Source organism: Hemiscyllium ocellatum, chromosome 36 (genome assembly GCF_020745735.1).
Source record: "Hemiscyllium ocellatum isolate sHemOce1 chromosome 36, sHemOce1.pat.X.cur, whole genome shotgun sequence".
Lineage (NCBI taxonomy): Eukaryota > Metazoa > Chordata > Chondrichthyes > Orectolobiformes > Hemiscylliidae > Hemiscyllium > Hemiscyllium ocellatum.
Genome location: NC_083436.1, coordinates 7776392 through 7787208, shown reverse-complemented (window position 1 = coordinate 7787208; position 10817 = coordinate 7776392).

Sequence of the window (10817 nt, the reverse complement as noted above, 5' to 3'; positions counted from 1 at the left end):
TTCCATTTTAAGAAATGGCTTCATTGTAGAAACAAGATGCCAGCTAACCTGTTTTTGATTGTGGACATTTTAAAAAACAAAATCTAGTATCATCCTCTCAAGTCTATTTTGTACCTTCATATCTATTTTATAACATGGAGACCAGAAATGTGCACAGGATTCAGTAAAGTGAGACTTAAATAAGCTTAATATAACTTCTCTGCTTCTCAATTTGAACCCTCAAAAAGTGAACTATTCAGAGAGGTAAACTTACTAATGATTACTAATGAGATAAATAAAGGAAACTCCATGGACCCCTACAAGGTTCTCATTGAGGATCAACAAAGAAAGGACGACAGGCAAAAATGAAAGTATGTGAAACTAGAGGCAGCCTATTAATATGGAATTAGTTCAAAGCTGTGAGGTAGAACTGTGGAGAATGGGAAAGCTGCCTATAGATTGTCAGCAATGGTGCAATGGTTCACACTCTTGCCTCTGTGATGGCATCACCATCAAACCCGCACAATTCTTCCGCCGCCTTCGCCTCCGTGCCTACTTTCACAACCAAGACTCCCGCCCACCCTCTGACGACCCCTTCTCCCGCCTCCAACACACCCCATCCACCTGGACACCCCGTGCAGGCCTCCTACCCGCCCTCGACCTCTTTATAGCCAACTGCCGCCGTGACATCAACCGACTCAACCTGTCCACCCCTCTCACCCACTCCAACCTCTCACCCTCAGAACGTGCAGCCCTCCACTCCCTCCGCTCCAATCCCAACCTCACCATCAAACCCGCAGACAAGGGAGGCGCGGTGGTAGTTTGGCGCACTGACCTGTACACCGCTGAAGCCAAACGCCAGCTCGCGGACGCCTCCTCTTATCGCCCCCTTGACCACGACCCCACCTCCCACCACCAAACCATCATCTCCCAGACCATCCAGGACCTCATCACCTCAGGGGATCTCCCATCCACCGCCTCCAACCTCATAGTCCCACAACCCCGCACCGCCCGTTTCTACCTCCTGCCCAAAATCCACAAACCTGCCTGCCCCGGCCGACCCATTGTCTCAGCCTGCTCCTGCCCCACCGAACTCATCTCCCAATACCTCGACACGGTCCTGTCCCCTTTAGTCCAAGAACTCCCCACCTACGTTCGGGACACCACCCACGCCCTCCACCTCCTCCAGGATTTTCGCTTCCCCGGTCCCCAACGCCTTATTTTCACTATGGACATCCAGTCCCTGTACACCTCCATCCCCCATCACGAAGGACTCAAAGCCCTCCGCTTCTTCCTTTCCCGCCGCACTAACCAGTACCCTTCCACTGACACCCTCCTTCGACTGACTGAACTGGTCCTCACCCTGAATAACTTCTCTTTTCAATCCTCCCACTTCCTCCAAACTAAAGGAGTTGCCATGGGCACCCGCATGGGCCCCAGCTATGCCTGCCTCTTCGTAGGATATGTGGAACAGTCCATCTTCCGCAACTACACTGGCACCACCCCCCACCTTTTCCTCCGCTACATCGATGACTGTATCGGCGCTGCCTCGTGCTCCCACGAGGAGGTTGAACAGTTCATCAACTTTACTAACACCTTCCATCCCGACCTGAAATTCACCTGGACTGTCTCAGACTCCTCCCTCCCCTTCCTAGACCTTTCCATTTCTATCTCGGGCGACCGACTCAACACAGACATCTATTATAAACCGACTGACTCCCACAGCTACCTGGACTACACCTCCTCCCACCCTGCCCCCTGTAAAAACGCCATCCCATATTCCCAATTCCTTCGTCTCCGCCGCATCTGCTCCCAGGAGGACCAATTCCAACACCGCACAACCCAGATGGCCTCCTTCTTCAAGGACCGCAGATTCCCCCCAGACGTGATCGACGATGCCCTCCACCGCATCTCCTCCACTTCCCGCTCCTCCGCCCTTGAGCCCCGCTCCTCCAACCGCCACCAAGACAGAACCCCACTGGTTCTCACCTACCACCCCACCAACCTGCGCATACAACGTATTATCCGCCGCCATTTCCGCCACCTCCAAACGGACCCCACCACCAAGGATATATTTCCCTCCCCTCCCCTATCAGCGTTCCGCAAGGACCACTCCCTCCGTGACTCCCTTGTCAGATCCACACCCCCCACCAACCCAACCTCCACCCCCGGCACCTTCCCCTGCAACCGCAGGAAATGTAAAACTTGCGCCCACACCTCCACACTCACTTCCCTCCAAGGCCCCAAGGGATCCTTCCATATCCGCCACAAGTTCACCTGTACCTCCACACACATCATCTATTGCATCCGCTGCACCCGATGTGGCCTCCTCTATATTGGTGAGACAGGCCGCTTACTTGCGGAACGCTTCAGAGAACACCTCTGGGCCGCCCGAACCAACCAACCCAATCACCCCGTGGCTCAACACTTTAACTCTCCCTCCCACTCCACCGAGGACATGCAGGTCCTTGGACTCCTCCACCGGCAGAACACAACTACACGACGGCTGGAGGAGGAGCGCCTCATCTTCCGCCTGGGAACCCTCCAACCACAAGGTATGAATTCAGATTTCTCCAGCTTCCTCATTTCCCCTCCCCCCACCTTGTCTCAGTCGGTTCCCTCAACTCAGCACCGCCCTCCTAACCTGCAATCCTCTTCCTGACCTCTCCGCCCCCACCCCACTCCGGCCTATCACCCTCACCTTGACCTCCTTCCACCTATCCCACCTCCATCGCCCCTCCCCCTAGTCCCTCCTCCCTACCTTTTATCTCAGCCTGCTTGGCTCTCTTTCTCTTATTCCTGATGAAGGGCTTATGCTCGAAACGTTGAATTCTCTATTCCTGAGATGCTGCCTAACCTGCTGTGCTTTGACCAGCAACACATTTGCATCTGTGATGGCAAGGTCCTTGGTTCAAGAACCGTTTTAAAGGCTTGAGCAGGTAGCCCAGCTAATGTTCCAGTGCAGAGGCAGGGAGCTGTTCTGCTGTGCTGTGGGAGGTACCAACCTTCAGATAGACATTAAACTGAGCTCCTATCTGCCCTTTTGTATGCGAGTAAAAATTTGCCATGGCACTATTGGGAGTAAAAGGGTAGAACGTACCCTAATGCCCTGCCCCTATCTGCTACTCAGCCAAGAGATTATGACCATATGTCTGTTTGTAGATCTGAGTATGTACAAATTGCTGGTGTGTTTCCCATATTATTCTAGTGACTACACTTCCAAGATTGTTTAGATTAGATTCCCTGTGGTGTGGAAACAGGCCCTTAGGCCCAGCCAGTCCACACCAATCCTCCAAAGAGTAACCCACCCAGACCCACTTCCCTCTGAAAGGTGCACCTAACACCATGGGCAACTCAGCATGGCCGATTCACCTGACCTGCACATCTTTGGACTGTGGGAAGAAACACAGACAGACACAGGGAGAAAGTGCAAACTCTGTGCAGACAGTCATCCAAGGCTGGAATCGAACCTGAGACCTGGTGCTGTGAGGCAGCAGTGCTAACCACTGAACCACTGTGCTGCCCTATTTAATTGGCTGCAATCTGCTTTGGGTTGTTGAGAGCTCATTGTGTTATATTAATGAAAACCTTTTCCTTCCTGCTTTCTTCAGAATGTGGTCAGTGCAGTCCCAAACAATTTGTACTGAGTCTTACTTTTTCAACTCCTGCAGCGAGAGTGGTCCTTGCTAAGCAGCTTGAGGATCAATGAGGCTCTCTGTCCACCCAGCTCCCACCGTGGGGCCTTGTGCATTGGAAAGAGACACAAACAATACGATACATTCCCGAGAAGTGGCCCTCTTCCTGATTTAGGTGGTGCCCAATCACCTAAACCCAGCAACTGTGGAGGTGATTGTTTGCCTCTGGGGATTTGAAGTTTACTAAATAATTACGTTTTAAAAGGCTGTGCATTCTGTCAATTGCTTTGCTCCTGCATCCTTTCAGCAATAGTTTGTCATCTTTCTCGTCTATATCTCTGTTAAGTGTAGTTAGCTATCTTCCTTCTATGTACCTATCTTGTGTTGTTAGCCACTTCCTTACATTTGCTAAAGATTTCACCTTCTGGTACATAACTTCCATTATGTGATTTCTTTCCAGCTCCACTACTTTATCACACATCTCATTATACCATTTCTCTTTAGAATTCCTAAAGGCTACGACAACGGATGAATGGGCACCGCACAACAATCAACAGACAGGAGGGTTCCCTCCCAGTTGGGGAACACTTCAGTGGTCCAGGACATTCGACCTCGGACCTTTGGGTGATCATCCTCCAATGTGGACTTTGGGACAGGCAACAACGAAAAGTGGCCGAGCAGAGGCTGATAGATACGTTCCATACCGATAGGGAGGGCCTCAATCGGGACCTCAGGTTCATGTCACATTACAGGTGACCACCGTTGCACTGTACACACACACACACACACGCACTCCTATACGCACACATACACACGTACATACAGACATGCACACTGATACTCACACACACTCCTACAGACATATACACTCTCACAGACACAGCCCTCTACCCCAGACACACCCACAAACACACACACTCCTACAGACACACACACTCCCACACTCATACATGCATCCTCTCACAGACTTAGACTCTTTACATACACATACACACTCTTTCTCACACTCACAATCCCCTAACTTAGACACACAGACACACACGCACACACAAACCCACATGCACACATACACAGATATGTTTGTGGGATGAATTTGTACTTGCAGAGTTATATTGTACTTTGCTCAAAAACTGCATGAAACCATGTAAGACTCTGTTAACTCACTTTTTAGATTAGAATCAGTCTAAACATTATGGCACAGACACAGGGACACCCCAAACACACACACACACACACACACACACACACACACACACACACACACACACACACACACACACACACACACACACATCCTCTCACAGACTTAGACACTTTACACTCATCCACACATATACACTCTTGCTCACAGACACCCACAACTCCCCACCTCAGACAAACAGACACCCACACACAAACACAAACAGACACACATACACATGCACACACACACACACCCACAGACACACATGCATCCTCTCACAGACTTAGACACTTTACTCTCATCGACACATATACATTCTCTCTCACAGACACCCACAACTCCCCACCTCAGACAAACACACACACACACAAACACAAACATACTCACACACACATATACACACAAAAAAAACCCTCATGCACAAATACACATATTGGTTTGTGGGATGAATTTGTACTTGCAGAGTTACATTGTACTTTGCTCAACAACTGCATGAATCCATGTAAAACTCACTTTTTAGATAAGAATCAATCTAAACATTATAGCACAGACAGGGAACACAGGGGGCTAACACGTTCAACATCTTAACCTCTTATCTGGCTGACCCCAATTGTTACAGTTAACCTGAGAATGTAACTTTTAAAATAAGTTTTGTGATTTACATATGAAAGAAGTGAAACTATCATGGTATTCGAACAGATGAGAGACTCAACAAACAACAAAGTATTTTTCAATGTATAATTTCAGTTACATCACACTGTAGACTTTTGCTATAAATCCTGTGTCTTACAATTGTATCCTCCACTATCACTTGATGAAGGAGTGTCGCTCTGAAAGCTAGTGCTTCCAACTAAACCTGTTGGACTATAACCTGGTGTTGTGTGATTTTTAACTTTGTACACCCCAATCCAACACCGGCATCTCCAAATCATGATATTTATATTTGTCATTCTCTTTTCAATTTCATCGTACTCAGCAAATTGTACAATGATTCAAATGGAGAGGGTCCTCAAGGTATTTGAAGAGAATTATGTTCCAAATATTATGTAATCAAAGGTGTAATCAAATGCTTTGAAACTGATGAGTACGATAAAAACTCCAGGTTAAATGGATGAAATAAGAGCAGAACGTCCAAAAGCTCTTAGAGAAAAGAATTAGAAATGAGAACAGAAATTTGTGATTAAATATGTACCAAAGAATTTATTCCAAGTAACCTTGAAATATTCACTATCTATTAATTATTTCAGAAACATGGAGTTTAGAACTGAAAGCTTCATCAGCCACCTCATTGAGGTGAGCTTGAAAATTACACTTTTAGCTAAGTGTGAAGTCATTCACTTTGGTAGGAGTAACAAGAAGATGGATTACTGGGCTAATGGTAGGCTACTTGGTAGTGTGGATGAGCAGAGGGATCTTGGTGTCCACGTACACAGATCTCTGAAAGTTGCCACCCAAGTAAATTGTGCTGTGAGGAAGGCATATGGAGTACTGGGCTTTATTGGTAGAGGAATTGTGTTCCGGAGTCCTGAGGTCATGTTGCAGTTGTATAAAACTCTGTTGCGGCCTCATCTGGAGTATTGTGTGCAGTTTTGGTCGCCATACTATAGGAAGGATGTGGAGACACTGGAGCGGGTGCAGAGGAGGTTTACCAGGATGTTGCCTGGTATGGTAGGAAGATCGTATGAGGAAAGGCTGAGGCAATTGGGCCTGTTCTCATTGGAGAAAAGAAGGTTTGGGGAGATTTGATAGAGGTGTACAAGATGATTAGGGGTTTAGATAGGGTTAATAGTGAGAACCTTTTTCCGCGTATGGAGTCAGCTGTTACTAGGGGACACAGCTTTAAATTAAGGGGAGGTTGGTATAGGACAGATGTTAGGGGTAGATTCTTTACTCAGCGAGTTGTGAGTTCATGGAATGCCCTGCCAGTAACAGTGGTGGACTCCCTTCGTGACTCCCTCGTCAGATCCACACCCCCCACCAACCCAACCTCCACCCCCGGCACCTTCCCCTGCAACCGCAGGAAATGTAAAACTTGCGCCCACACCTCCACACTCACTTCCCTCCAAGGCCCCAAGGGATCCTTCCATATCCGCCACAAGTTCACCTGTACCTCCACACACATCATCTATTGCATCCGCTGCACCCGATGTGGCCTCCTCTATATTGGTGAGACAGGCCGCTTACTTGCGGAACGCTTCAGAGAACACCTCCGGGCCGCCCGAACCAACCAACCCAATCACCCCGTGGCTCAACACTTTAACTCTCCCTCCCACTCCACCGAGGACATGCCGGTCCTTGGACTCCTCCACCGGCAGAACACAACTACATGACGGCTGGAGGAGGAGCGCCTCATCTTCCGCCTGGGAACCCTCCAACCACAAGGTATGAATTCAGATTTCTCCAGTTTCCTTATTTCCCCTCCCCCCACCTTGTCTCAGTCGGTTCCCTCAACTCAGCACCGCCCTCCTAACCTGCAATCCTCTTCCTGACCTCTCCGCCCCCACCCCACTCCGGCCTATCACCCTCACCTTGACCTCCTTCCACCTATCCCACCTCCATCGCCCCTCCCCCTAGTCCCTCCTCCCTACCTTTTATCTTAGCCTGCTTGGCTCTCTCTCTCTTATTCCTGATGAAGGGCTTATGCTCGAAACGTCGAATTCTCTATTCCTGAGATGCTGCCTGGCCTGCTGTGCTTTGACCAGCAACACATTTGCAGCTCTCCCTCTTTATGGTCATTTAAGCGGGCATTGGATAAGCATATGGAGGCCATTGGGCTAGTGTAGGTTAGGTAGGCTTCGGTCGGCGCAACATCGAGGGCCGAAGGGCCTGTACTGCGCTGTATTTTTCTATGTTCTATGTTCTATGATAATAGCGAGAAATATGAATAATAATAATAAGGGATTTGAAGCAGAAAATAATAAAATACAGCCTGGATTTGGACCTGGAGTGAAAATAAGAAGGAGGATCTTTAATCTCAGAACGATCTTCAATGACTACCCAGAAGTAAACAAGAATCGTTATATATCCTTCATAGATCATGAAAAAGCATTTGATTTTGTTTGTCATTAGAAGTCATAAGACATGTTACTGAAATGTGACTATGGTAGGTGTGTGTTTTATCCAGAGCCTATGTTCAGACTAAGTAGCAGCATCAGACTAGAAGAGGAAATATTGGATACATTTCAGACAAAGAGTTTATTAGATCTTCTAGTACCATTCAAGAAGAGAAGAGAGCGTTCTAGCCCAACATTAACTCCTCAGCAGTTCAGCTGTTAGTTACACTCACCTCTTACTTACACGGTCCTAGTTTGGAACTATATAAAATGATGGACTGACCACAACTACGGTAATGTAGGAAGTTCTGAAATTCATATTATAGGAGGGATGTGCTGGCACTGGAGAAGGTGCAGAGAAGATTTACCAAGGTGTTGCCTGGGTTGGAGAGTTTTAATTATGACGGAAGATTGGACAGGCTGATGTTGCTTTCCTTGGAGCAGAGGAAACTGAGTCACGGAAAATTATGAGAAGTCATAGATAGGGTAGAGAGGAAGAATCGTTTACCCTGGGTGGAGTGAGCAATGATCAGGGAGTATAAGTTTAAGGAGAAGATGTGAGGGGAAAAAAAATTCACTGAGGGTGATAAGAATCTGGAACTCAATGAGGCAGAAACTCTCAAAACATTTGAGAAGTGGTTAGATGTGAATGTTCAATGCCAAGACGTACAAAGCTATGAACCAAGTGCTGGGAAACGGGATAAGAATAATTAGATGTTTATTTGTGACAAAGTTTGGAGATGCCGATGTTGGAGTGAAGTTTACACCATTAAAAATCACACAACACCAGGTTATAGTCCAACAGGTTTATTTGGAAGCACGAACTTTCAGAGCACCGCTCCTCCACCTGTTGAAGGACGCTAGTGCTTCCAATTAAACCTGTTGGACTATAACCTGGTGTTGTGTGATTTTTAACTTTATTTTTGACAAATGCAGACTTGATAGGCTGAGGGACTTTTATCTTTCCTCTTTGACTCAAGGTTCAAATCCCTCTTTGGGTGTCAACCGGGAAATTCAGGGTAACCTAGAGCAACACTGAGAGTCTGTTAAAGATGTTGCCTTTTGGATGAAATGTTAAATTGAGACTCCATCTGCAAACTTGACTGGGTGAAAAATATTGTATTTTTGTACACTGCTGCTTTTCAGAGTTTGCTGCATTCAAATTAGCCGTCAAGTTTCCTGCATTACAACGGTGGTTGCAAAAAACTTTGAAAAGTGCTTCATTCTCAGTAAAGTGCTTAAAAATGTCCAGTAGTCATGAAAAGTGCTGTACAAATGTAGTTCTTTTTTTAAAAATAGCTTGTTATTATCTCTCGACATGACAAATTGCGGTTAAACATATTTATGAAGAGTTTAGCGATTTTCAAATGTTTTCTTCTCTCTTCTTTCTTCTCAGCTTTGGATGCTTGGCCTCAGCATTGACCCGGGTTCGATTCCAGCCTCAGGCGACTGTCTGTGTGGAGTTTGCACATTCTCCCTGTGGCTGCGTGGGTTTCCTCCGGGTGCTCCGGTTTCCTCCCACAATCCAAAGATGTGCATGTTAGGTGAATTGGCCGTGCGAAATTGCTCATAGTGTTCAGGGATGTGCAGATTAGGTGCATTGGTCATAGGATAATAGTGTAAGGGAATGAGTCTGGATGGTTTACTCTTTGGACGGTTGGTGTGGATTGAAGGGCCTGTTTCCACACTGTAGGGATTCTATGATTCTATGACCCAGCGAAGCATCCTCTCAGCCTGGCATGGCCATCTCTCCCAGCCTGGCATGGCCATCTCTCCCAGCCTGGCCTGGCCATCTCCCAGCCTGGCCTGGCCATCTCTCTGCCTGGTGTGGCCATCTGTCTGCCTGGTGTGGCCATCTCTCTGCCTGGTGTGGCTATCTCTCTGCCTGGCATGGCCATCTCCCAGCCTGGCCTGGCCATCTCTCTGCCTGGTGTGGCCATCTGTCTGCCTGGTGTGGCCATCTGTCTGCCTGGTGTGGCCATCTCTCCCAACCTGGTGTGGCCATCTCCCAGCCTGGTGTGGCTATCTCTCTGCCTGGCATGGCCATCTCCCAGCCTGGCCTGGCCATCTCTCTGCCTGGTGTGGCCATCTCTCTGCCTGGTGTGGCTATCTCTTTGCCTGGCATGGCCATCTCTCTGCCTGGTGTGGCCATCTCTCTGCCTGGTGTGGCTATCTCTCTGCCTGGCATGGCCATCTCTCTGCCTGGTGTGGCCATCTCTCTGCCTGGTGTGGCTATCTCTCTGCCTGGCATGGCCATCTCCCAGCCTGGGGTGGCCATTTCCCAGCCTGGTGTGGCCATCTCCCAGCCTGGCCTGGCCATCTCTCTGCCTCTTGTGGCCATCTCCCAGCCTGGGGTGGCCATCTGTCTGCCTGGTGTGGCCATCTCTCTGCCTCTTGTGGCCATCTCCCAGCCTGGCCTAGCCATCTCCCAGCCTGGCCTGGCCATCTCCCAGCCTGATGTGGCCATCTCCCAGCCTATTGTGGCCATCTCCCAGCCTGGCCTGGCCATCTCTCTGCCTGGTGTGGTAAGTTGCCATCCTGGTGTGGTGGACTTTCAGGCCAGCATGGCAGTCTCCTGGTCCGGTGCAGTGGTCATTTTGTAGCTCGTGGCAGTCTCTTGATGTGGATCTCTGGCCTCAACGTGTTCCCAGAGCGAGCTCCAGGCTTCGAGGGCATCGAGGTGAGCTCTGGCAGTCTGGGGTCAAGGCCTGGAGTAGGTGCTGCTAAGGATTGTTATTCCAAACTTTTTATTTCTTTATTTTCTAATTTATTCCTATAATCTGCAATGCTGGACTCTCTCTTTCTTTATTTTCCTAATATTTCTTTCCTAGTACTGAAGATTCTGTGTTTCGGTACTTTGTATCTAAGATGACGCCATAAGTGGAGACTTGTAAACTGTTCACTGTAGTCATTTGTGTACATGTAACAATAGAACTAATTCAATTCAATTATTGTTTTTGTGGTTTT